General features: G+C 39.2%; 1 protein-coding gene across 1 annotated transcript in view; it reads right to left on the minus strand.

Moving 5' to 3' along the window:
• kcnt1b (potassium sodium-activated channel subfamily T member 1b) overlaps positions 1 to 26225 on the minus strand; it is a 488428-nt gene that overhangs the window by 384257 nt on the left and 77946 nt on the right. The window lies entirely within an intron of this gene.

The following is a 26225-nucleotide window of genomic DNA, read 5'->3' on the forward strand; positions in this document are numbered from 1 at the left end:
TTTAAAATGAAACTCAGTAAGTATTTGATCATGTTCTTGCTAAAGTATCATCCATTCATTCTGGCTAAAGTGTCAAAGAATGTTCACATTTTGGTCTGCAATTAATTAGGAACAAAAGGTAAATATTTGGACAAGTAACTAATCAAACTTGCCTCATGTTAATAAGACTAAATTTTATAAAGATATTGAATACTACATTCCATTTGTTCAATAACAAAAAAGAGGCACTGACAAATGTTACAATCTGAATTCGGCATCACACTCAAAAACATTACTGGTCAATAAGGGAGGAATTGCGACCAACATTCATATGACCCCTCGGCTCATTAAACTTAGGCATGAAAACATACATCCTGCTACTGTCTGTACAGTGTTTGTACATTCTCTCCATGATCGCATGGGTTTCCTCCTAGTGCTCCAGTTCCCTCTCACAATTCAAAGACCTACTGGTTGGTAGGGTAATTGGTTATTGTAAATTGTCCCATGATTAGGCTAGAGTTAAATCAGGGAATTGCTGGGCAGCATGGGTCGAAGGACCTGAAAGGCCTATTCCACATTGTATCTCCATAAATAAGTAACACATGAATTAAGAGTTGAAGTTAGCCATGTGGATCTTTAAGCCTTCTCCCCAATTCAAAAAATTCACAGGCATAATCTCAACTCCATATTCCCACATTTTCTCCCCTTGGTTTAAAAGAAAGACCGCCATATACAACGGCCAATGTCGTAGAGGCCATCATCGGAGTGGACTGGGGCATAGACAGCTTTGGCTCAACAGGCTTCGGCAAGAACAGGCAGAGGCGAGGTTTGAACAGGGCACGACTGCGCAAGCACGTGAAAGTCGGCCTGTGAAGCAGCGGGAGAATTCAAAAAACGAGCAGATTAATGGAGCGGGTGACATAGTAGAGGGAGACAGAGTAGGAAGGCTTTGGCTCGAGAGGCTTCGGTGAGCAGAGGCTGAGGACAAGCTTCATTCCAAGTGAGGTAAGGCCGGGTAAGTTCCTTTAATTAATTTAATTATCTTAGGAGTAGGTAATGGAGGCAGCAGTTAGGGCAGTTGAGTGCTCCGTTTGCAGTATGTGGGAAGTCAGGGCGAGCACAGCTGTCCCTGATGACTACACCTGCAAAAGGTGCATCCAGCTGCAGCTCCTGACAAACCGAGTTAGGGAACTGGAACTGGAGCTGGATGAACTTCGGATCATTCGGGAGGCAGAGGCAAAAATAAACAGGAGTTTCAGGGAGATAGTCACCCCTAAGAGTCAGGAGACAGGTAGTTGGGTGACTGTCAGGAGAGGGAAGGGAAGTAGACCGAATGAGCAGAGCACACCTGTGGCTGTTCTCATCAATAATAAGTATACCGTTTTGAATACCGTTGGTGGGGATGGCCTACCAAGGACAAGTTGCAGTTGTTGCGTTTCTGGCACTGAGACTGGACCCTCAGCTCAGAAGGGAAGGAGGGAAAAGAGGAGAGCAGTAGTGATAGGGGATTCGCTAGTTAGGAGGACAGATAAGAGGATCTGTGGAAGAGATCGAGAATCCCAGATGGTCTGTTGCCTCCCTGGTGCCAGGGTCCGTGATATCTCCGATCGAGTTCTCAGTATTCTCAAGAGGGAAGGTAAGCAGCCGGATGTCATGGTCCATGTAGAGACCAATGACGTGGATAGGAAGAATGAGGAGGTCCTGAAAGGTGTTTAGAGAGTTAGGCCTCAAGTTAAAGGACAGGACCTCCAGGATAGCAATCTCAGGATTGCTACCAATGCCACGTGCAGGCAGGTTTAGAACTAGTAAGATAGTGCAGATCAACAAGTGGCTGAAGGCATGCTGCAGGAGGAAGGGCTTCAGATTTATAGATAATTGGACAGTTTTCCAGGGAAGCTGGGACCTGTTCCGGCAGGACGGTTTACATCTGAACTGGAGGGGGGCAAATATTCCAGCAGGTAGGTTTGCTAGAGAGGCTCCAGTGGATTTATACTAGATACAAGGGGAGAGGGGAACCAGAGTGTAGGAACAGATGTATGAGAGAAGGAAGGAAAAGAAGATAGTAAAGTTGTTTGCACCATTAGAGATAAACAGAGAGTAAGAGATGGAGAATTTCTTAAAAGCATTTATTTTAATGTTAGGAGCATTGTAAGAAAGGTGGATGAGTTTAGAGCATGGATTGATACCTGGAAATATGATGTTGTAGCTATTACAACATGGTTGCAGGAGGGGTGTGATTGGCAACTAAATATTCCTGGATTTCATTGCTTCAGGTGTGATAGAATCTGAGGGACAGAAGGGGGAGGTGTTGCTTTGCTTGTCGGAGAAAATATTACAGCGGTACTCTGGCAGGATAGATTAGAGGGCTTGTCTAGGGAGACTATTTGGGTGGAATTGAGAAAGGGGAAAGGTGTAGTAGCACTTATAGAGGTGTATTATAGACCACCTAATGGGGAGCGAGAATTGGGGGAGCAAACTTGCAAGGAGATAGCAGATAATTATAGTAAGCACAAGGCTGTGATTGTGGGTGATTTTAATTTTCCACACATAGACTGGGAAGCCCATACTGTAAAAGGGCTGGAAGATTTAGATTTTGTAAAATCTGTGCAGGATAGTTTTTTGCAACAATACATAGAGGTACCAACTAGAGAAGGAGCAGTGCTGGATCTCCTGTTAGAGAATGAGATAGGTCAAGTGACAGAAGTATGTGTTGGGGAGCACTTCGGGTCCAGTGATCACAATGCCATTAGCTTCAGTATAATTATGGAGGAGGATAGGACTGGACCCAGGGTTGAGATTTTTGATTGGAGAAAGGCTAACTTTGAGGCGATGCGAAAGGATTTAAAAGGAGCAGATTAGGACAATTTGTTTTATAGGAAGGATGTAATAGAGAAATGGAGGTAATTTAAAGGTGAAATTTTGAGGGTACAGAATCTTTATGATCCTGTTAGGTTGAAAGGAAAGATTAAAAGTTTGAAAGAGCCATGGTTTTCTAGGGATATTGGAAACTTGGTTCGGAAAAAGAGAGATATCTACAATAAATACAGGCAGCATGGAGTAAATGAGGTGCTCAAGGAATATAAAGAATGTAAAAAGAATCTTAAGAAAGAAATTAGAAAAGCTAAAAGAAGATACGAGGTTGCTTTGGCAAGTAAGGTGAAAATAAATCCAATGAGCTTCTACAGTTATATTAATAGCAAAAGGATAGTGAGCGATAAAATTGGTCCCTTAGAGAATCAGAGTGGATGGCTATGTGTGGAGCTGAAAGAGATGGGGGAGATTTTGAACAATTTCTTTTCTTCGGTATTCACTAAAGAGAAGGATATTGAATTGTGTCAGGTAAGGAAAACAAGTAGGGAAGTTATGGAAACTATAACAATTAAAGAGGAGGAAGTACAGGCACTTTTAAGGAATATAAAAGTGGATAAAAATCCGGGTCCTAACAAGATATTCCTTAGGACGTTGAGGGAAGTTGGTGTAGAAACAGCAACAGACATATCTGACAGAAATATTTCAAGTGTCATTAGAAACGGGGATGGTGCCGGAGGATTGGCATATTGCTCATGTGGTTCCATTGTTTAAAAAGGGTTCTAAGAGTAAACCTAGCAATTATAGACCTGTCAGTTTGACGTCAGTGATGGGTAAATTAATGGAAAGTATTCTTAGAGATGGTATATATAATTATCTGGATAGACATGGTCTGATTAGGAACAGTCAACATGGATTTGTGCGTGAAAGGTCATGTTTGACAAATATTATTGAATTTTTTGAAGAGGTTATAAGGAAAGTTGACGAGGGTAAAGCAGTGGATGTTGTTTATATGGACTTCAGTAAGGCCTTTGTCAAGGTTAGTTGGGAAGGTTCAATTGTTAGGTATTAATATTGAAGTAGTAAAATAGATTCAACTGTGGCTGGATGGGAGATGCCAGAGATTAGTGGTGGATAACTGTTTGTCAGGTTGGAGGTCAGTGACTAGTGGTATGCCTCAGGGATCTGTATTGGGTCCAATGTTGTTTGTCATATACACTAATGATCTGGATGATGGGGTGGTAAATTGGATTAGTAAGTATGCAGATGATACTAAGATAGGTGGCATTGTGGATAATGAAGTAGGTTTTCAAAGCTTGCAGAGAGATTTAGGCCAGTTAGAAGAGTGGGCTGAAAGATGGCAGATGGAGTTTAATGCTGATAAGTGTGAGGTGCTACATTTTAGTTGGAATAATCCAAATAGGACATACATAATAAATGGTAAGGCATTGAAGAATGCAGTAGAACAGAGTGATCTAGGAATAATGGTGCATTGTTCCCTGAAGGTAGAATCTCGTGGATAGGGTGGTGAAGAAAGATTTTGGTATACTGGCCTTTATAAATCAGAGCATTGAGTATATGAGTTGGGATGTAATGTTAAAATTGTACAAGGCATTGGTAAGGACAAATTTGGAGTATAGTGTACAGTTCTGGTCACCGAATTATAGAAAAGATGTAAAAAAAATAGAGAGAGTACAGAGAAGATTTACTAGAATGTTACCTGGGTTTCAGCACCTAAGTTACGGGGAAAGGTTGAACAAGTTAGGTCTTTATTCTTTGCAGCGTTGAAGGTTTTGGGGGGACTTGATAGAGGTATTTAAAATTATGAGGGGGATAGATCGAGTTGACATGGATAGGCTTTTTCCATTGAGAGTAGGGGAGATTCAAACAAGAGGACATGAGTTGAGAGTTAGGGGGCAAAAGTTTAAGGGTAACACAAAGGGGAACTTCTTTACTCAGAGAGTGGTAGCTGTGTGGAATGAGCTTCCAGTAAAAGTGGTAAAGGCAGGTTCGATAGAATCATTTTTTAAAAATTGGATAGGTATATGGACAGGAAAGGAATGGAGGGTTATGGGCTGAGTGCAGGTCGGTGGGACTAGGTGACAGTAAGCGTTCAGCATGAACTAGAAGGGCTGAGATGGCCTATTTTCATGCTATAATTGTTATATGGTTATATGCTTATTAGGAGTATATAAAACTCTGCATTAAAACATTCAGAGACTGGTAGGTTCTCCAAAGGCAACCTTCCGTTTGAATGAAAATCCCTGAACTCTGCCCTACCTCGGCAACCTACGAAAGGTAGCTGTGAAGGCCAAGTTACACAGAACATAGAAAATACACAGCACATTACAGGCCCTTCTGTCCACAATGTTGTGCCAACCATGTAACCTACTCTAGAAACTGCCTAGAATTTCCATAGCGCATAGCCTGCTATTTTTCTAAGCTCTCTGTACCTATCTAAGAGGCTCTTAACAGACCATTATACCCGCATATTGTATACCCAAGTTATTGGGTATATTTAAAGTGAAGGTTTAAGTGAAGGTTAAGTGAAGGTTTAAGTGAAGGTTAAGTGAAGGTAGACCAACTCAGTGGGCTGAATGGCTTATTTATGCTCCTATATCTTATGGTCTTATTTATAAATAGTGTCTCCCCAACCTCACATCAAGATTCTCTTGCAGGAAGAAACATCCATTCCCCATATCTCAGGATCTTGTGTTTACCTAATGGGAATAAACTGCTGTCGTAATGCTAATGTTGGAAGGATCAGTGGTTAATTTTCTGAAGCAGAACAAAAGCAATGGCAATGAGATTAATAAGTAGTTAAGCAATTTTAATGGTTTGCTTTAAGCACTGCTCTGAAAGAAGGTTACCCTGGCACTGCACCATTCATTCATTAAGGTACTGGATTATTGAACAAATTCAGTTTTCAAGTCTGAAAACATCAGTGAAAATGCTTGCTTTTAAGAAGTAATTTCATTCAAAATTCATTTATACACATCATAATCACCATTCAGTTTTCCCTTTGCTTGTTTGCTCAACTGAAATTGAAATTATTAAATAATTAAACATGTTATAACCCATATTCTATTGAAGCCTTTCCTTTGCCAGTTAACAGCTCTAGAAACTAAAGTATAATTTTTCTACCAATGATATTAATAAATTTTATCTTCAAAAATGTCAGCCTTAAAATTATTCATCCAAATTCTCTTTATGTCTAGGGATGGACTATTATTTTTGATAGATTGAAATTTGAATCAGACTTGAGAGCATAAATCACTAATCCTCTAATCTCCACTGAGACATGGTTACAATTATCTAATACATACCAGGTGTGAATTGGAGATCAATAACGACTTCACCAATCAACTATGCAGATAGGAACCCCCTGTTGGGGAATTCAAAGGAAGTGGACTGTGTGCACATCAACAAAGGTTGGTGCATAAACTCTTCTGTAGTTACTGTATTGGTCACTTTTTGTGACAATCGAACATCTTACAATTAAAAGCCGGCCACATTACGTACCCTCTGAGCACTAACATTAAGAAAGCACTGGGAGAGCCTGACAATATCCACAAAATAAAGATTTTGTAGATGTTCTCCTCATACTTCACTCAGTTACTTGTACATTTTGTTTTACAAGATTGGTTTATATTTATATTGTGTTTTTAATTGAACTCTATATACTTACTGTGCTTTTATATGCTGCATTGCAGCTGGAGTAACAATCAATTTATTCTGCTTTTAGGTCAATAAACAATCTTGAATCTTTAACCTCGAATGATGGTTAAACATATTAAGTTTTCATGAACTTCTCTGGTTTTGACAACTCTTGACAACTCATAGGGGAGCAGTTTTAAATAGAATTTTCCTCCAGATGTAGACAGGGGCATTCACACATTTCTTACTCAAATTTTACAGTTACAGATATTTTCATTGTGATTATCTTAGAAGGCAACATAACAGCAATGCAGAGCCATCTAGTGGTAGATTAGAAAACATGTTTAAAAAATCAGTCTGCAATCCTTCTACAGGGCAACTTTGCATTTTTAAAAATAGTTGGTTTCCAAAAATACTAAGATTTCTGAAATAGATTTTCAACCTTGTACAACTGAGGAAAATATCAGAGATTACCCATGCCAATTACTCAAATGGTGGTAATACATTTGAGTCAAATTATAAGCAATGAAAATGTATATCAATGTTATTTTAAAAGTTAACGAACAATATGAGTTAATTACATTCTGATTTGCTCTCTGTGAGAATTCTTCAATGTGTTTGACTGCTCCAGAGAACTCCTAAATCAAATACCTCACAGTAGCTAACATTGACAAAGAGGAAATCCACAACCCAGAGGCTGCACATCTTTAGGCAGGTTTGTATAAAGTCAGCAGCAAGTACTATTGACTTGACCCTCAACCTTTTAAAGAAAGCCTTGATAAATGGGATCTAACTGATGTTTTAATGACATACATGATTATAAATAATGCTTAAAGAACCTTATTTCCTATGAAAATAACTTCATGATCCAAGCAGCAACGAACATTGCAAACAGGCAAATCAATGGTAAAGAAAAATTTTGTTTTGGGTACAAAGACATATTAATAATTATAATCTATTTTGCCATTAAAAACCCAGTTACATCCCAATCAATAGAACAAAAAGGGTTTTGTTTTAAAAAGGCAGAGATAGTTCATAAATCATTGCAATTTCTTCAGCTCACTGATTTCTATTGGTCTGGCCACGTTGTATGCATCTGACCACAGACTCCCAAAACACACTACATTATTCCAGGGCTTTTCACGTTAGCAAGTAGGGAGAGGCAAAGATTCAAGGACATGCTCAAAGACTTCTTTAAAAAAAATGCATAAATGAAAAATGCAACATCCTATTTGTCTCGCGGGAAAGTCTAGCCCACAACAGTTTAAAGTGGAGGAGTAGCATTTACAATGAAACAGAAAGTTGTGTGGAAGACACAGAAGCCCAGTAATAAATGGTGGAACATGGGACAAATGAAAGATAGGGTAGTGGGGTGAGTAGAGTCTGCAGTTCCAAACAGGCCTCATTAACTATCTCAAAACACCAAAACTTGAGTGAAAGCACGTCATCCTCGATCCTGAGAGACTACTTTAAATAAGGTGCCTGTTTTTTTTAAACGATTATGCGCTACAATACTATCTGATGGGGAAGCAGTAAAACTAGTCATTAACTTCTGGATTTAACTGTAATCCAGACATTGCTGTCAGACTTCATTATAACAGCGGGTGTTGATAGTCTTGGTGAGAATCATTATTGTTTTCACAAATTCCAGTTCCACAATTTTTATAATCAAAAAGATCACAAGCTGAACAAACATTCATTTTGTTCAGCAATCCTGAACAGGATATATTAGGGTGATACCAAATAGGATCTACAAAAGAGGGAATCATATAATTGCCTCACTTGCTCCACCTCATTATGATTATTTCAAATATACTACCTACTCCCACTACCTACACTCCCAACCATCCAGTGTATTTTATGTTCATTATAGCAATGACAATTCTGAGAAATAATGCATTTTATATTTCTAGGAACACAAGACTCATACACAAGTATGAATTATGGATCAATTAGGCATGCATTAAATTCACAGTTTCTGATCCAAAAATGAAACATCCCCTCTTACTATTGGCTGCATCAGAGCACTATTAAGAGATACTGCATGGAAACAGGCCCTTTAACAGACCGTCCAAGCTGACATTCTGAGCATTAGTCTTTACACCACCTTAATCAATTTTATCCTCCCCACTTTGCTCCCACTGTACTGACGTCAGTGGCAAGTACTATTGATTCATCCCTCAACTTTTTAAAGAGAGTCTTGATAAATAGAATGTAGCTGAGACCTTAATGATATACATGACTATAATTATTATTTAACAGCCTCTTGTTTCCTATGAATATAACTTTATGATCCAGGCAGCAACAAATACTGTAATCCACTACAAAGTTATATTTAGTTTTAGGAACAAAGACTTTTAAGAAATATATCCCATTTTACCATGGAACATTGATTTACTATCATTAAGAATTAACAAAGAAATCAGAATAAAAATTCTCCCAGATGGAAGGAGGCTGCAGCTCATTATCTAAAAGGTCGCGAGAGGCAGGAGCCCTCATCACATTTTAAAAGGAATGGAATATGCTCTCGAAGAAAAGTAACTTTCAAGGCTACAGAGTAAATGTTGAAAGGTGTTGAATGTTTTAGGCAAAAAAATCTTTAGTTATCACCTTTTAATTCCTTCTTGGACATGAGGTCAAATTTAATTATTCTCATAAAGCCTTCACAAAGCCTCCGTGAAAAAGGCAAGTATTATAAATCACAAGAGCCTCTCTTTGGAATGCATTTTTAATCAGGGATATGTTGTTCTCAATCTGTTCTTGTGAACACATTGGACATGTGGTGTATCTGCTTTTCCAAAGCATAACAATCACAACTAGTTTTCATAAACTGCTTAATGTGGAAATCTGCATGAAGAAAAGGAAAACAGATTCCAGAAAGCTTGAATAAATTAGAAAACAAAGGAGACACTCAGCAGGTTGGTAATGTGTGTTGAAAGAGAAAAAACTCATTTACATGAACACAAGCTGGTAGTACGGAGTCACTATCCACTGTTGCTGATCTTGGCACATGAAGACCAAGGACACCACTTTAACAGGGACACTGTGGAGGTTGTGGCGCAGCCAACCACAAAGCTGGTACAAGAATTTTTGGAAGCGTATCAGAGTTGACGCCATCTACAAAACCATAAGAGCCAGAGAAACATAACCCAACAGAATTTGAAGGTCAACTGAAGGGGTAGCAACTCAGGACTGCGGCAAGCGAACGGAGGCCAATATAAACATGAGTGCTCCCAGAGAGAAACATAAACCGTGCACTGAGGATGTCACCTCAACTGGTGATGAAACATCTGCAAACTAATTGCCAAACTCAGTGAACATCGCAACAGCAATGAAAAACAAAGACAACACTTGACATCATAAACTAAAAAAAGACTAAATAAGCTCATCAAAAAGGTTGGATCTGTCCTTGGCCATAACCCAGATTCTTTTGAGTTAATGGTGGAGAGGAGGTTACTAAATAAACTGTTAACCATTATGGACAATCTGGCACATCCTCTCCATGATCTATTGAGTAAGCAGCAGGGCACCCTTTCGAGCAGACTCGTTCAACTCCGCTGTCACAAGGACTTTACAGAAATTCTTCCCTACCAAATGCAATAAGCTTATACAACAAGAGAAAATCTGCTGACGCTGGAAATTCCAAGCAACACACACAAAATTCTGGAGGAACTTTGGCAGCATCTATAGAAAAGAGTTTAGTCGACGTTTCAGGCCAAGACCCTACAGCAGGCAGTTCACCTCTGTGCAACAGAAGAACACACATCATTGTACAATACTCTGTTTTATTATTTCATATGTTATTATTTCACATTATTGCACTGGTACATTATTATTGTGTATATTATTATTCTGTACTTTATTATTAGTTAAATCTGCATACTGGTAAGTGTGTTTTTAAATGTCACTGCTGTAACGAAAGAATTTCCCACTTGGGATCAATAAAGTACTTATTATTATTAAGAATGGATATCAGTTCCGACACATACAGAAAATATCAAGTTATCTGAAATCGTTGATTTCATATCATGCCAAAGACTTTAACAAAGCTTTAAGAATAACACCTCAACCGTCTGACAGCGAAGGAGGCCACATTCATATATGTCAGGGTCGAATTGAGATGGAAAATTAAAATGATAGGCAATGAGAAGTTCAGGATCCCCTGGCAGAACTTAATGAAAATGATCTACAATGCAGAGACCCAATCAACAATTGATTTCTTCAACAGAGAAACCACATCATGAATATTGAATATACCTAACTAAAATAGAAGAAATGCAAGTGATTTGCTACTTCACCTGGAAGAACTGTATGGGTTCCTACTTGCTAAGAGGAAATTAGGTAAAAGTGCAGGTCAGGTCATTTGCTAGGACTCTGCCCTATACATTCATCCCTGCCCACCTTCTCTGCAAATTAAAACTAACTTGTTTTCTCCCCTCCAGAGATCTGATGAAGGTTCTTTGACCTGAGACAAAAAATATATCTCTCTTTCCAAAAATGCTGCCTGACAGACCGAGTTTTTCCAGCACATTCTGCTTTTATACAGTACTGTCCAAAAGTCTTAGACATATTATATAGCTAGGGTGCTTAAGACTTTTGCACAGTACTATATTTGTCAATGTGGAGGGAACAAGTTTGTAAATGAGGCCGGAGGAAAGAATGTTGGGAATGGTGAGGGTGGAGTGCCATGGGAGATTTTGGGACAGGTTATAGAGAAGGAGTGTCAGGGGCAGGAGATAGCGTGGGTACAGACACACACACCCTAAGATACCAGGCAAAGTTATTTGATTCCAAACAGCAAGTTTGATTGGTAATTTCAGAATGTTTCTCTGGTCCTTCTGGCTCCCTCCCCTCTCCCTTCTGTTTTACACCAACCATAATTCCCCTCTCCCTGCCCCCATCCCACTTTCAGTCCACAACAGAGACCCATATCATAATCGGGTTTATCGTCACTCACATATGTCATGAAATTTGTTTTATTTTATGGCAGAGTACTGCACAATACACAAAATTAGAACATAAAATGTCTTCTTCATGAAGACCTTACAAATAGACATACGGATGCTGTTGGTTTTCTTCACATTCATTGGAAAACACCAAGTTTGGAGCATTAAAATTGATTATGAGAATTTCCGGCAACATGACACACTGACAGTTCTGCAAAAGGTGCTTTGTTAAAAGATACTGTACAGAAAATGGAAGATTAGATTTTTTTTTTGTTAGATGTAGCTGAAAGCTATGTCTTGGACAAGGAACCAGTTACTCAGTGATAGTACATACACTGTTCCGACAATTTATCCTACCACTGTAACTTCAGTCAGTTGAATGATGCTTTACGTGATGCACTCTTGTAATATCTACAAATACAATCAAGATTGCTGTGCCTTTGACTTTGCAGCTGATGAGTAATGTAGCTACATTAATGGAAATGGCATCAAAGAATGCAAAAGAAACTTCTGTTAAAGGTGCAGTCCACAGTCAGAGAGTAGCACGTGAAGTCCATGTATTATATGTACTGATAAGATCAGATTGGTCCATTACAATGGCCATTAGCTATCAAAGTTCAAAGTAAGTTTATTATCAAAGAACACGTCACCCTGAGATTCATTTTCTTGCGGACATGCTCAATAAATCCAATAACCATAATAGAATCAATGAAAGACTGCACCAACAGGGCAGACAACCAGTGTGCAAACACAGAAAAAAAACAAAGAAATAAAGTAATAAATAAATAAGCAATAAATAAAGATCATGAGATGAAGAGTCCTTGAAAGTGAATCCACAGGTTGAGGAATCAGTTTAGTGATGGACATGTGAAGTTTAGTGAAGTTATTCCCTCTGGTTCAGGAGACTGATGGTTAAGGGGTAATAACTGTTCCTGAACCTAGTGATGTGAGCCAAGGCTCCTGTATCTTCTTCCTGATGGCAGCAGTGAGAAGAGAGCATGAACTGGATGGTGGAGGTCCCTGATGATGGTTGCTGCTTTCCTGCAACAATGTTTCATGTAGATGTGGTCAATGTTGGGGAGAGCTTTGCCCATGATGGACTTGGCCATATCCACTACTTTTTATAGGGTTTTCTGTTCAATGGCATTGGTTTTTTCATACCAGACAGTCAATATTCTCTCCACTACACATCTCAGAAGTTTCTCAGAGTTTTAGATATAATGTCAAATCTTCACAAACTCCTAAGGAAGTTGAGGTTTCTTCGTAATCACACTTACATACTGAGCCCAGGACAGGTTCTCTGAAATAATAACACTGAGGAATTTAAAGTTGCTGATCCTTTCCACTTCTGATCCCCCGATAAGGATTGGCTCATCAACCTTTTGTCCTCCTAAAGTCAATAATTGGTCTTGCTAACATTGAGTGAGAGGTTGCTGTTGTGGTACCACTCAGCCAGATTTTCAATAACCTTCCTATATGCTGATTTGTCACCACCTTTGATTTGGCCAACAACAGTGGTGTCATCAAAAAACTTAAATATAGCATTGGAAATATGACTGTGCTTAGCCACACAGTCATAAGCATAAAGCAAGCAGAGCAGGGTCTAAACACACCTGTGGTACACCTGTGCTGATGAAGATTGTAGACTCTTCTCAGTTTGAAACTGCCAAGAAAGTTAGTTATTAAAAGATCTCATTTTAACAAACTCAATGGTAATTCAAGTAAACAACAGGAAGTTTGGCAATTCATGGGATAATGGAAGAACGGAGTTTGTTCAGTATCTGTGTCGCCAACATTAATGGCATCAAACAGACAGATTTGCAAATAAAGTTGTTGACTGACAAGTAGCACATTGACAAGTGAATGGATTCTGCCACAGACTGTTCAGCAATGAGTCAAGACACTTATTCTTTTAAATTCAGCCAGGGTGCATAGTCTCATTAAAAACATTCGCTGCTGAGGGTTGAGTCATTGGAGCAAATATGGTGCAATTAGCACATAACATATAGCGTGTCTGTCCTCCCATCAGTGCAGCATACCATAGTAGCAGATCATCTTTAATAGGAAAAAATCTGGCTGAGACAACTCAATCTAAAATGACAGATTTTGCTCACCATTACCTGTTCATTGGGAAATGGTGTGAAAAGAATGTTGTGTGACTATACTGGTAGACCTGATGCAAAGTTGGTCTAGGTAGTCTAGAACACAATCAAATTGGGAAGAAATAGGATAGACTAGAACAAAATTAGATTCTTGTGAAAAGTGACCAGAGTGAGTGAGCAAATTCAACTGAGCTGTAGCTGTGTGAAAGCTATTGAAATGCCATGAATCTAGCCATTAGTGTCAAACAATTTTCACAAGTCCTCAATTCAGAATTACGTAAAGTTTTTCATGTAATTGAATCTCTCCTATAACTACAGTAGGTAAAATTGAGTGCTAGCAAAGATAATCAGCAGTATTTGACCATCAACATAAGGCTCTGTTCATATACGTCAGATGGTGTGGCAGACTCAATGGGCTGAATGGTGTAATTCTGCTCTGATGTCTTATGATCTTTATTTTGGCCATTTTCTTAATATACAGAACAATTCCACTAGATATCCACCTGCAGAAATCTTGATGAGGAGAAGATTGAGAATATTCTTCTCCTTTATTCAACTACATTTGACTCCTGGAGTTTAAGCAGAAGAAAGTGAGTCAAAAATATCTCTGCTATACTGTACTAATAAGAAACAAAACAGTTTCAAACAAAACAGTAAGAAAGGGTTGTGCATTTAGCCTCAACTTGGCAATGGAGGAGCCGAGGATAGACATGTTGGAGTAGGAATCAAAATGGCTGGCAACCAGGAGATCTAGATAGCCACAGTGGAGTGTCTAACAAAGTAGTCACCCAGTTTGATGGGGTGTTACCAAACTAGTGGAGGTCACATAGAAAGCACCAGATGCAATAAATAATGCCAGGGGATTTACATGTTAAATACTGCCTTACCTGTGATAGATGTTTAGCACCCTAGATGATGGTGAGGTGGTGTTCGGTCAGATATCCTACCTCTTACAGTTAAAGGGGTTATGGAGAATACCCATATATTTAATCTATAAATTTCTCTCCAGGTTTCAATTGTTCAGAAGCTGAATATAGGACAGGAGTTGCAGTCTGTGATGTTAATTGCTGTACTTTCACTTCCTCTGTCAACTGCTGAATTAGATTATGCTTCAGGTAGTTACAGGAATTAAAGAAACAAAGCTCCTGGCATTATAAAAAGTAGCTTGGAAAACAGAGTTTAAACAAACATTTGATTGTAATAAAGAGAGTCAGGAAATTAAACAGTTCTTTTTATATGTACATATATCATGTGCCAGTTAGAAAGAAAGGAAATTTTCCATGTTTCTGACAATTATGGGTGTAGATGCTATCATCATCTAGATTGAACTCTGATAGAGGTTGAACTCTACTTTGGAACTTCAGGAACAGTAATGTTATTGCAGTCTACAAAGTGGAGTATTTTCATGGACAGCACATTTCAGCTCAAAAGTGAGGGCTGCCAGACTAGGCATAGAAGATTGCCAGGCAGAGAGAGAAAAAAAAACAGACATGTAGTTCAGAAGATTCTTGAGAGCATCTTACTTTTCAACCAGTTCCGAATATTGATGGTTGAAAGGTTCCCCTTGGAGTTTGCAGCTGGAGGCCAACATTACAGCACCATGGACAGCTCCTTTATACAGGGAACATTCCAGAGAACATTAGTGGAAGGGGATTTTGTAGTCAAGGAAGCAGATAAACATTCTTGTGGTTGGAGAAGCATTTCCAAGTGATGTGTTGCCTTTTTGGCACTGTATAGGGGATATAACTGAGAAAATGTAGAAAATAGTGGAGGAGTGTAAACAATAAAAATGTATAGTTCACATCAGTGGCAACGACATTAGTAGAGAAGTAGATGCAGTCTTTCAGGCAATTTTATTAGGAATAGCATTAAGCAGCATGTTAAATAGCAGTGAGATAAATCCAGGAGGAGATGGTGCAATGGGGATGACTTTATATTCCTGAGCAATGAGCACCTGTGCATGTCAGAATGATACACCTCAAAAGATCACAGTCAATTACTTTGCAGGAAGGTTGACTGATGTTGTGGGGGTAATTGTAAATGAATTTAATAGTGCTGGGCACAAGCAGATGTCAATAAAACGGAGAAAAAACATGCAAGAAAGATTGGAAGATATCAAGTCTGTTTCCTATCTGTTTATCTGTTTTCCAAATATTGCAGTTGTATGTACAATACCTCTACCAATTCCTCTTGTGAGGAATACCCACCACTCTCTTTGAGAAAAAAATCACCCTCAGGACCCTTTGAAACTCTTCCCTTTCTCCTTATAATAGTGCACCTTCTGTTTGAGACTCCCCTACCCTAACAAATAAGTCTTAGAGAAGCTGCATTAAACACTGCTTCAGAGAGAGATAGAGAGATGGAGCATTTTGTTTGGTTCTAGGTACCACATTTTAACATATGAAGCCAGTTGACTAAGATAGGATCATGTTTCGCAATCCATCAAAGTTCTTTTTCACCAATTTTTAAGCCTTACAAATCTTCATTAAAGAAAGCTTAAAAAAATAATTTCAACAAATCCATTTTCAACTGCTACCAAAATGCCTTCCAGAGACTGCAGTGGGTGATAAATAGCTGAATTGTAATTATTCCATTAAAAGCCAAGAAATATTCCTCAGACACTGAGGGTCTCCAACATTTAAAGCAAAGTGATTAATAGTTTGCTTATGATACTATCACCAGTTAAAACAATGTGGAGAATCACATTTTCCATCATATTACAAACTTGGAGTTAGTTATTACAGTCAGCCCTCCTTATCCGCGGGTTCCGCATGCGCGAATTCAATCAACCGTGGATTGAGAAAACCCAGAAGTTCTCTCTCCAGCACTTGTTGTTCGAGCATGTACAGGCTTTTTGCCTTGTCATTATTCTATAAACAATGCAATATAACAACTATTTACTTAGCATTTACACTGTATTAGGTATTATAAGTAATCCAGAGGTGATTTAAAAGTATACGGGAGGATGTGCGTAGGTTATCATGGATAGGGATTGAAAAAAATGATAAGTTCTCTGACTAAGTAAGTCGGAACAGGTACATCCAGTATTATTTAGTGTCAGTTAGTCAAACATTTGTCTTAGTATATAGTATATATACCCTTCTATGCATATAAAACACTTAAAAATGTATGTATTTCAATAATTAAACCACTGCATTGCTTAATAATAACCATACCTTTCATTGGGACAGGGCCTTTCTCACTTTGTCCTTTAAAATTGTTCCAATCGTTGACCAACTATAGCCTAACACTTTTCCAGTGACTGAGGGCGTGTCACCTCTTTCCAATCGCTTTATTATTTCCACTTTATTTTCAATCGTGATTATTTGTGAACAGAAACACTGTAGATTCAGAGCTCAGCCAGGTCCTAAGGTCCACCGCACTGAGACAGATTAAATAAGGGACTTGAGCATCCGCGTTTCTTGGTATCCATGAGGGGTCCCGGAACCAGTCCCCCGCAGATAAGGAGGGCCTACTGTGTTCAGTATTTTAATAAAAAAAGGCCTCATATGAAAATAGTTTTAGGGAAAGGAATTGATAAACCTTGGTAATTAATTGTTGGTGGTAAATCAAATGTGTATGTACTACAAAAAAAGCTTCATTGCAATTTTTAACATTAGATGAGAGTTGTGGGATTAGAATTGAATGCAATGGTTCTTTCTGTTAACAATACATTCATGTTTATGTAGTAAATGCAGTGGCAAAAGTCTTTAAATGAGTATAGAAATGATGAATTGCTTCAAAATATTCTCCTAATCAAAGTTATGAAAAACTAAACCGATTACTCAAAAAATATATAGTCAGTGGCCATTTTATTAGGTACTTCCTGTTCCTAATAGAGTGGCCATTGTGTGTATGTGCATGGTCTTCTGATGCTGTAGCCCATCAACTCCTTGAAAATCCCAGGAGATCAGCAGTTTGAAATACTCAAAACACCCTGTAGGGCACCAACAATCAGTCCACGGTCAATTACTTAAATCACATTTTCTCCAACTCTGAAGTTTGGTCTCAACAACAAATTAAACTCTTGACCATGTTTGCATGCTTTTATGCATTGAGTTGCTGCAACATATTTGGCTGATCAGATACTTGCTTTACAAGCAGGTACGGATATGTACCTAATAAAATGGCTACTGAGTGAGTCTAGTTTAAAAATTCATATTCCAATCTTCTGTCAGCTGTTACAACAACAGAGGAAATAGACTGTAACTTCTCCAAACTCTGAAATGTTCTCAACTCCAGCTTGCTTTACTGCCTATAGGATCATAAGCACATGGCTAGAGTTTCTGGCATTAGGAAGATGCTCCATCTAAGGGATTAAAAATGTGCAGCAGGAAAAAGTGACAGCTATGTAAAAATATTGTTCACCTAATAATGCCAGCCTTTATTCATGGGACTGGACACAGTTTTGGACTGTATATGTACCTATTATGCACATGAAATAATTTCCTTCATCAAACTACCAAAGGAAGCTCAAATGGGAAATAAGGTGATACAGTAGGGCTCCTCCCCAAGTTGCTTTTAATCCCATATACTTCCTTTCAAAATTTCAGGAAGGTAAGTGACCATCCACCACCTATGGCCATTCATAGGTGATCTAACAGAGCAGCAAATTTCAACAGCTCAGGCATTTAAATTGCAAGTTCATAGTAAGTTTAATAATTAAAAGAAGGCAGGGTGATGTTAAGATAGCGCTGAACAGCGAATCTTGCATCTTAAGAAACAGCTTTATTTCTATTTTTGATATCTCTCTTTTTCCTTGTCAGGGTATGGGGGGTTCTTTTGAAGACCCTGACCTGGAGTTACACTCTGATTTCAGTTCTTTGCAGGAATGGGGCCCCTCTCAGGGCCTCACAACTGGCCACTTTTTTATTCCCAAGAACACAGCCTGGAAGATGAGTGCGCCTTCAGGGTTCCGGGACTTTGTAGCTCTGGGGACATGCTGATTCTAGGCCGGTGCCTCTGACTGAAGTGTTGCGGGAGAACATGGAGCACTGGGAGCAGCGGGTTAGCTGCCGGGGATTGTGTGCCAAGAGAGTATGCCTTTTTGGGGCCAACTCTCCGGGCTCAGAGCTCAGAAAAAGCAACACAACAGACTTTTAACATCGTAAATCAGTGAGTTGTTTGTTATGGCTCTCCTCTCACTATGAAACGGGGACACCCCTTTTTCCCTTATTGGGGAAAGAGAGCCTACAGTACATTGAATTGTTGGGTGAACAAATAATTTTTGGGGTACTGCAAGTCTGTGTCTTTATCGATGCTATGCTGCATTCTTGAGTGCTCAGTGGAGGGTGATGGTACATTTTTGTAGGTGGGTGGAGGGGTCGTTGCTTTGCTGCTGCTTGTGCGTGGGAGGGGGAGTTGGGGGGCTTTAGGGTTCTAACATTCTGTCATTCATTCTTTGGGGCACTCCTCTGTTTTCATGGAATATCTGGAAAGAAAAAGAATTTCAGGATGTATATTGTATACATTTCTCTGACATTAAATGCACCTAATGAAAATACATGTTACCTTGGGTGACAGAGTAGAGATACATCACTATCAAAAGAGGTGTAAGCCGCTCCTTCCCTCCACTAGCCTGTACCTTCAGCAAGGAGTGCACCTGCTTAGCCCACGCCTCCCCCCCCCAAACAAACTCATGTAAAGCCAAGGGAGCAAGTGGGGATGGTAGTATGAGCAACTGGTGCATATCACAAGTCCTGGTTAAGCAACCACTAATGTTAGGCAGACAGTCGCTAAAGAATATATATAATGGCTGGGGTTACCCATCTTGTAAAGTCATTGTTCAGAGGAAGTCAATAGCAAACCACTTCTGAAGAAAAAAATTGCCAAAAACAATCGTGGTCAGGGAAAATCCATGATCACCTACATCATATGACACGGCACATATTAATGATGATGATATGTCACCAGTTACTGTCCTGAGATTAATTTTCTTGTAGGCATTCACAGAATGTAAGCAAGTGTAACATAGAATTGTAACAGAAAGCAAGTGTAACTTATCAATATTAAGTATTCCAGTGTAACTCACAATAGAATAACAATGCAAAGTTTAACACTGAAGAAAATGAGATTATCCAAGCATTTTTCTAGCCCAAGCAAGCTATTAGTTTTCATTCAAAACTAGCTGTGAACTTGCAAACATACAAACAGAAATATAATCAACAAGACAGGTTTTCTACATACTAGAAGAATATTTAACAAAATTGCAGCAGTAATGCTCAGTTTTGCAAAATAATATAACCCCTCCTGACAAAGGGTCTCAGCCCAAAACATCAACAACGCTTCTCCCTATAGATGCTGCCTGGCCTGCTGTGTTCCACCAGCATTTTGTGTGTGCTGTTTAACCCCTCAAGTCAGATCTTAGATGTAACGCCCAAAGCTATAATTAGCTGTTTCACTCTTATAAAGACCTCAGAAATAATTACTTTAATTATAACTAGGATCTGTAACACTTCAATATTACAGCCATTGATGTAGGAATTAAAGCTATCCAGACATAAATCATGTCCTTCACTGAAATGTAAACAGAGATAGCTCTGTACAATACACAATGGATACAGCAGTGTGCCTTAACCCCATTTTGCCACAAAATGAGATATCAATAACCATATAACAATCACAGCATGGAAACAGGCCATCTCGGCCCTCCTAGTCCGTGACGAACTCTTAATCTCACCTAGTCCCACTTACCCGCATTCAGCCCATAACCCTCCACTCCTTTCCTGTCCATATACCTATCCAATTTTACCTTAAATGACACAACTGAACTGGCCTCTACTACTTCTACAGGAAGCTCATTCCACACAGCTATCACTCTCTGAGTAAAGAAATACCCCCTCATGTTTCCCTTAAACTTCTGCCCCCTAACTCTCAAATCATGGCCTCTCATTTGAATCTCCCCTACTCTCAATGGAAACAGCCTATTCACGTCAACTCTATCTATCCCACTCAAAATTTTAAATACCTCGATCAAATCCCCCCTCAACCTTCTACACTCCAATGAATACAGACCTAACTTGTTCAACCTTTCTCTGTAACTTAAGTGCTGAAACCCAGGTAACATCCTAGTAAATCGTCTCTGCACTCTCTCTAATTTATAGATATCTTTCCTATAATTCGGTGACCAGAACTGTACACAATATTCCAAATTTGGCCTTAACAATGCCTTATATAATTTTAACATTACATCCCAACTTCTGTACTCAGTGCTCTGATTTATAAAGGCCAGCATTCCAAAAGCCTTCTTCACCACCCTATCTACATGAGACTCCACCTTCAGGGAACCATGCACTGTTATTGCTAGATCTCACTGTTCCACTGCATTCCTCAATGCCCTACCATTTACCCTGTATGTTCTATTTGGATTATTCCTGCCAAAATTCCTGCCACTTTTCAGCATTAAACTTCATCTGCCAACATTCAGCCCATTCTTCTAACTGGCATAAATCTCCCTGCAAGCTTTGAAAACCCACCTCATTATCCACAGCACCTCCTACCTTAGTATCATCGGCATACTTACTAATCCAATTTACCACCCCATCATCCAGATCATTTATGATACAAACAACAAACAACATACAAACAACATTGGGCCCAAAACAGATCCCTGAGGCACCCCACTAGTCACCGGCCTTCATCCCGATAAACAATTATCCACCACTACTCTCTGGCATCTCCCATCTAGCCACTGTTGAATCCATTTTATTACTCCAGCATTAATACCTAACGACTGAACCTTCTTAACTAACCTTCCATGTGGAACTTTGTCAAAGGCCTTGCTGAAGTCCATATAGACTACATCCACTGCCTTACCCTCGCCAACATTCCTCGTAACTTCTTCAAAAAAATTCAATAAGGTTTGTCAAACATGACCTTCCACACACAAATCCATGCTGGCTACTCCTAATCAGATCCTATCTATCCAGATAATTATAAATACTATCTCTAAGAATACTTTCCATTAATTTACCCACCACTGATGTCAAACTGACAGGTCTATAATTGCTAGGCTTACTTCTAGAACCCTTTTTAAACAATGGAACCACATGAGCAATACGCCAATCCTCCGGCACAATCCCCATTTCTAATGACATCTGAAAGATCTCCGTCAGAGCTCCTGCTATCTCTACACAAACTTCCCTCAAGATCCTGGGGAATATCCTGTCAGGACCCGCAGATTTATCCATTTTTAAATTTCTTAAAAGCGCCAGTACTTCCACCTCTTTAATTGTCATAGGTTCCATAACTTCCTTACTTGTTTCCCACACCTTGCACAATTACACAATGATGAAATATGTGCTGGATTCACATTGAGAAACACAAATCTGGTTGACTGATATATTTTACAGAAGGAAATCTGCCTTACCAAACAGGTTTCATCTCTGTTAAAACAGACCCACACTGAAGTGATTGGCTCCTAAGTGTCAAACAAACCACCACCTTGGCAAGAAAGACTGTTGGCAATGAATAAATTGAAAATTCTCAACAACTCAATTTTTGAGATAAATGTTCACTGTTTAATGAAAAATTGTGCAAAGGCACCATTAATTTGTCACACCATCTGTCAGGTCAGTAATAAACTATTCTCCCGTTGCTTGGATGAGTGCATTCTAATAAAACTCAAAAAGCACAATGTCATTCTGGACAAAACATCCCACTGAATTAGCATTCCATCCACCAACTAAAACATCATTTCCTCCATCAACAGTCCAACATGGCTGTATTTTGCCTCATTTAAAAAAAAATAACACTGTTATTTCGCTTACTGACAAATCCTCCCAAGCCAGTAAGTTTTGCCACTGAGGAAATACCACCAGGCATGTGTGACCAGCAACATCCTGATCTGGAAAAGTTTTGCCTAGCCTTTGTTATCATGCCTACTCAATGGCATGTTGAGCAAAAGGACTGCTAAGGTTCCAAAAGAGGTTTACTTGTAGAGATTCCAAAAGAGGTTCACCATCATTATACAAAGGAAAATTTAGAATAGATAATAAATGGTGCCCACACCACCAATACTCACATTCAAGAAAAAGAAATTTTAAAGTTTGGAACACATGATGCCATACAATCTGGAATAGATCAAATTTTTCAATGTATTAACAGCTGACAAAGGGTACTGATAGTTCTAGAGCTCTATCTAAACTGAATTCCATTTGTAATTATATCAAAATCTGTGGGGAACAAAGGAGGAATTCTATTTATTTATTTATCTAGTTTGAGATACAGCACAAAAGCAGCCCTTGAGGCCCTTTGAGCCACATCACCCTGCGACTCACCTTTTGAATGCTAGCCTAATCACGAGACTATTTACAATGACCAATTAACCTACTACCTGGTACATTTTTGGATAGTGGGAGGAAACCAAAGCACCCAGAAGCCCACAGTCATGGGGAGAACGTACAAATTCCTTACAGACGGAATTGAACTCTCAACTCTGATAGCATTCCACTGACTGCTATGCTACCATGGCACCCAAACATTTTCAAGTTTGAGAAAAATCTAAATTAGATGCTGGATCATAAAGTCATCGTGTATAATTACTGCATTGTAAAGAATTGCTCGAATTGACTGTTACGTGGATGTGAAAAAAATTGATGTACAAACAATAAATCTGATATAAAAATGATAAACGTTGGAAACTCTCAGAAGGTCAAGCAATATCCTTGGAGACAGAAACAAAGCTACTCTCTTGGATAAAAGATACTGTGCTATAGGAATTAAATCTGAAATCTTCACTGTGTTTCAATACATTGCTGTAACAGGTTTGTTTTCACTTACAAGGTGTCAGCGTAATCTTTTGTTTCATAAATGTGGGTACTGGAAATTTGCAATGCAGATATAGCAAAATCAAAGCACTGAAGCATGAACATGTGAACTTTATATTTCACAAATTCATGAGACAATGACGTACACTATTGTCAGATGTAATAGTATCACAACAATATTGTTAGTGAAGGACTTTGAAAGATGCCTCATTAGGAAACAAGAAACTTCAAAACAGTTTTCAAACCAGATCACTCCATGAACAAAGCTTTAATAATCCATACATCACAATTGAAACCTTAAATTAATTCAAAAATTATTGCTGCATTGACACAATCTTGAACATTTAATTCAAGAACAATTCAAAAGGCATAAGGATTCCCACTTTTAAAGCCACAATTATTCATCAAAAAAGTTCTGCCATGAAGTAATTGTGCATAACTTTCTTCTTTTTTTGTCCCTTTATCCGGGTTAGTCAGAAACCACCCAGGATGTAAATTCGCCTCCAAGCATTAATGCTTGCTGCCAGGGAGCCTTTACAATGTAAATTTCACATTAGAGCAGTAAGATGTGGAGGGCTCAGATGCAGCAGCCTCTCTGGGTCCAAACAATGGTATAAGTGTTCATCCTTCATGTCTTTCCATGATCCCAAGGCACTGCTGGATATATAAACATAGAAAACCTATAGCACAATACAGGCCCTTCAGCCCACAAAGCTGTGTTGAACATGTTCTTCCCTTAGAAATTAGGGTTACCCATAGCCCTTTATTTTTCTAAGCTCCATGTACCTATCCAGGAGTCTCTTAACAGACCCTGTCACATCCGCCTCCACCACTGTCGCCAACAGCCCATTCCACACATTCACCACCCTCTGCGTAAAAGACTTACCCCTAACATCTTTTTCCCAGGGCTGAAATGGTTAGCATGATCGGGCACAGTTTTAAAGTGCTTGGAAGTTGGTACAAAGCCTCAAACTATTCACATGATCAACGCCTCTCATCATCTTGTACATCTATATCAGGTCATCTCTCATCCTCCATCGCTCCAAGGAGAAAAGACCGAGTTCACTCAACCTATTCTCATAAGGCATACTCCCCAATCCAGGCAATATCCTTGTAATCCTTGTAAATCTCCTCTGCACCCTTTCTATGGTTTCCACATCCTTCCCAGAGCGATGCGACCAGAACTGAGAACAGTACTCCAAATGGGGTCCCATAGAGCTGCAACATTAAACTCTTAAACTCACTCCCACGACTAATGAAGGCCAATGCACTATATGCCTTCTTAACCACACAGTCCACCTACGCTGCAACTTTGAGTATCCTATGGACTCAGACCGCAAGATCCCTCTGATCCTCCACACTGCCAAAAGTCTTACCATTAATATTATATTCTGCCATCATATTTGACTTACAAAAATGAACCACCTCACACTTATGAGTTGAATGCCATCTGCTACTGCTCAGCCCAGTTTTGCCTCCTATCAATCTCCCATTGTAACCTCTGACAGCCCTCCACACCATTCACAACACCTCTGACCTTTGTGTCATCAGCAAATTTACTAACCCATCCCTCCACTTCGTCATCCAGGTCATTTATAAAAATCACGAAGAGAAGGGGTCCCAGAACAGATCCCTGAGGCACACCACTGGTCACAGACCTCTATGCAAAATATGACATGTCTACAATGTTACATACCCATGGGTATCTTGTGCCTGTCACATGACCATGATGTAATTGAGGCTCTGCTGGGCATGATGTAATGGTCTTGTGATGGTGCAGTGATGTAATTTTCCCACCAGTGAGAGGTCATGTAATGGTTTTTTCAACAGAGTATAAAAAGAGAACCCCTCCCCGTGACGCGTCAGTTTGTGGCTTAAGTCATCAGTGACTCCATTCTGCTGTGTATTTGATTTTATGACGCAGTTTCATTTTAAAAGTGGAGTTTTAATTTCTACTGCAAGAATTGTTGTGCCGGCTGTTTTGAAAGTCGCTGTCAGTTAAACTCCAGTCAGACAGTGAAGACTTATCAAAACTCAGGAAGCTGAAGGATCGAGGAAAGTTGATGTTGTCGGCCGTAAAACAGGTTCAACCTTATTTAATCTTCGTACAAGGAGTTAGTAACCTGTGTCCAAGATAGCTCCTGCTAAAACAGCAGAAAGAGTTGGATGCAGAGTTTTACCAAGGAAAGGTCAGTGCCTTTAAGCCATTTTAGTTCCTTCATCGTAAATCCTTCAGGCAAGGCGTACTTCATCTGGATCAGCAGTAACGTCACCAAAGAGAATTTATTACTTCAAGGATAGTCTCTCCTAATTGACTGTAATTCATTTTTGGACTTTTTGCAATACTACTTGAAAGAACTGATTTCACATTTCTCGCTTTAAGAACTGTTCAAGCTGCCGTATAGTAGCCGACTTCCGGTTAAGTTAGTCATTTGTTTACTTTTGGGGGTTTTTTAAGTAGTGTTTAATAAATGCTTTATTTGTTATAAAAAAAAACCTGTCTCAATTATATATTCATTGTTGCTGGATCATAACAACAACCACTCTTTGCCTTCTGTGGGCAAGCCAGTTCTGGATTCACAAAGCAATATCCCCTTGGATCCCATGCCTCCTTACTTTCTCAATAAGCCTTGTACGGCGTATCTTATTAAATGCCTTGCTGAAATCCAGATACACTACATCTACTGCTCTACCTTCATCAATGTGTTTAGTCACATCCTCAAAAAATTCAATCAGGATCATAAGGCACAACCTGCCTTTGACAAAGCTATGCTGACTATTCCTAATCATATTACGCCTCTCCAAATGTTCTTAAATCCTGCCTTTCACGATCTTCTCTATCAATTTACCAACCACTGAAGTAAGACTCACTGGTCTATAATTTCCTGGGCTATTTCTACTCCCTTTCTTGAATAAGGGAACAACATCTGCAACCCTCCAATCCTCTGGAACCTCTCCTGTCCCCA

This window comes from Hypanus sabinus, chromosome 18 (assembly GCF_030144855.1).
Source record: "Hypanus sabinus isolate sHypSab1 chromosome 18, sHypSab1.hap1, whole genome shotgun sequence".
Classification (NCBI taxonomy): domain Eukaryota; kingdom Metazoa; phylum Chordata; class Chondrichthyes; order Myliobatiformes; family Dasyatidae; genus Hypanus; species Hypanus sabinus.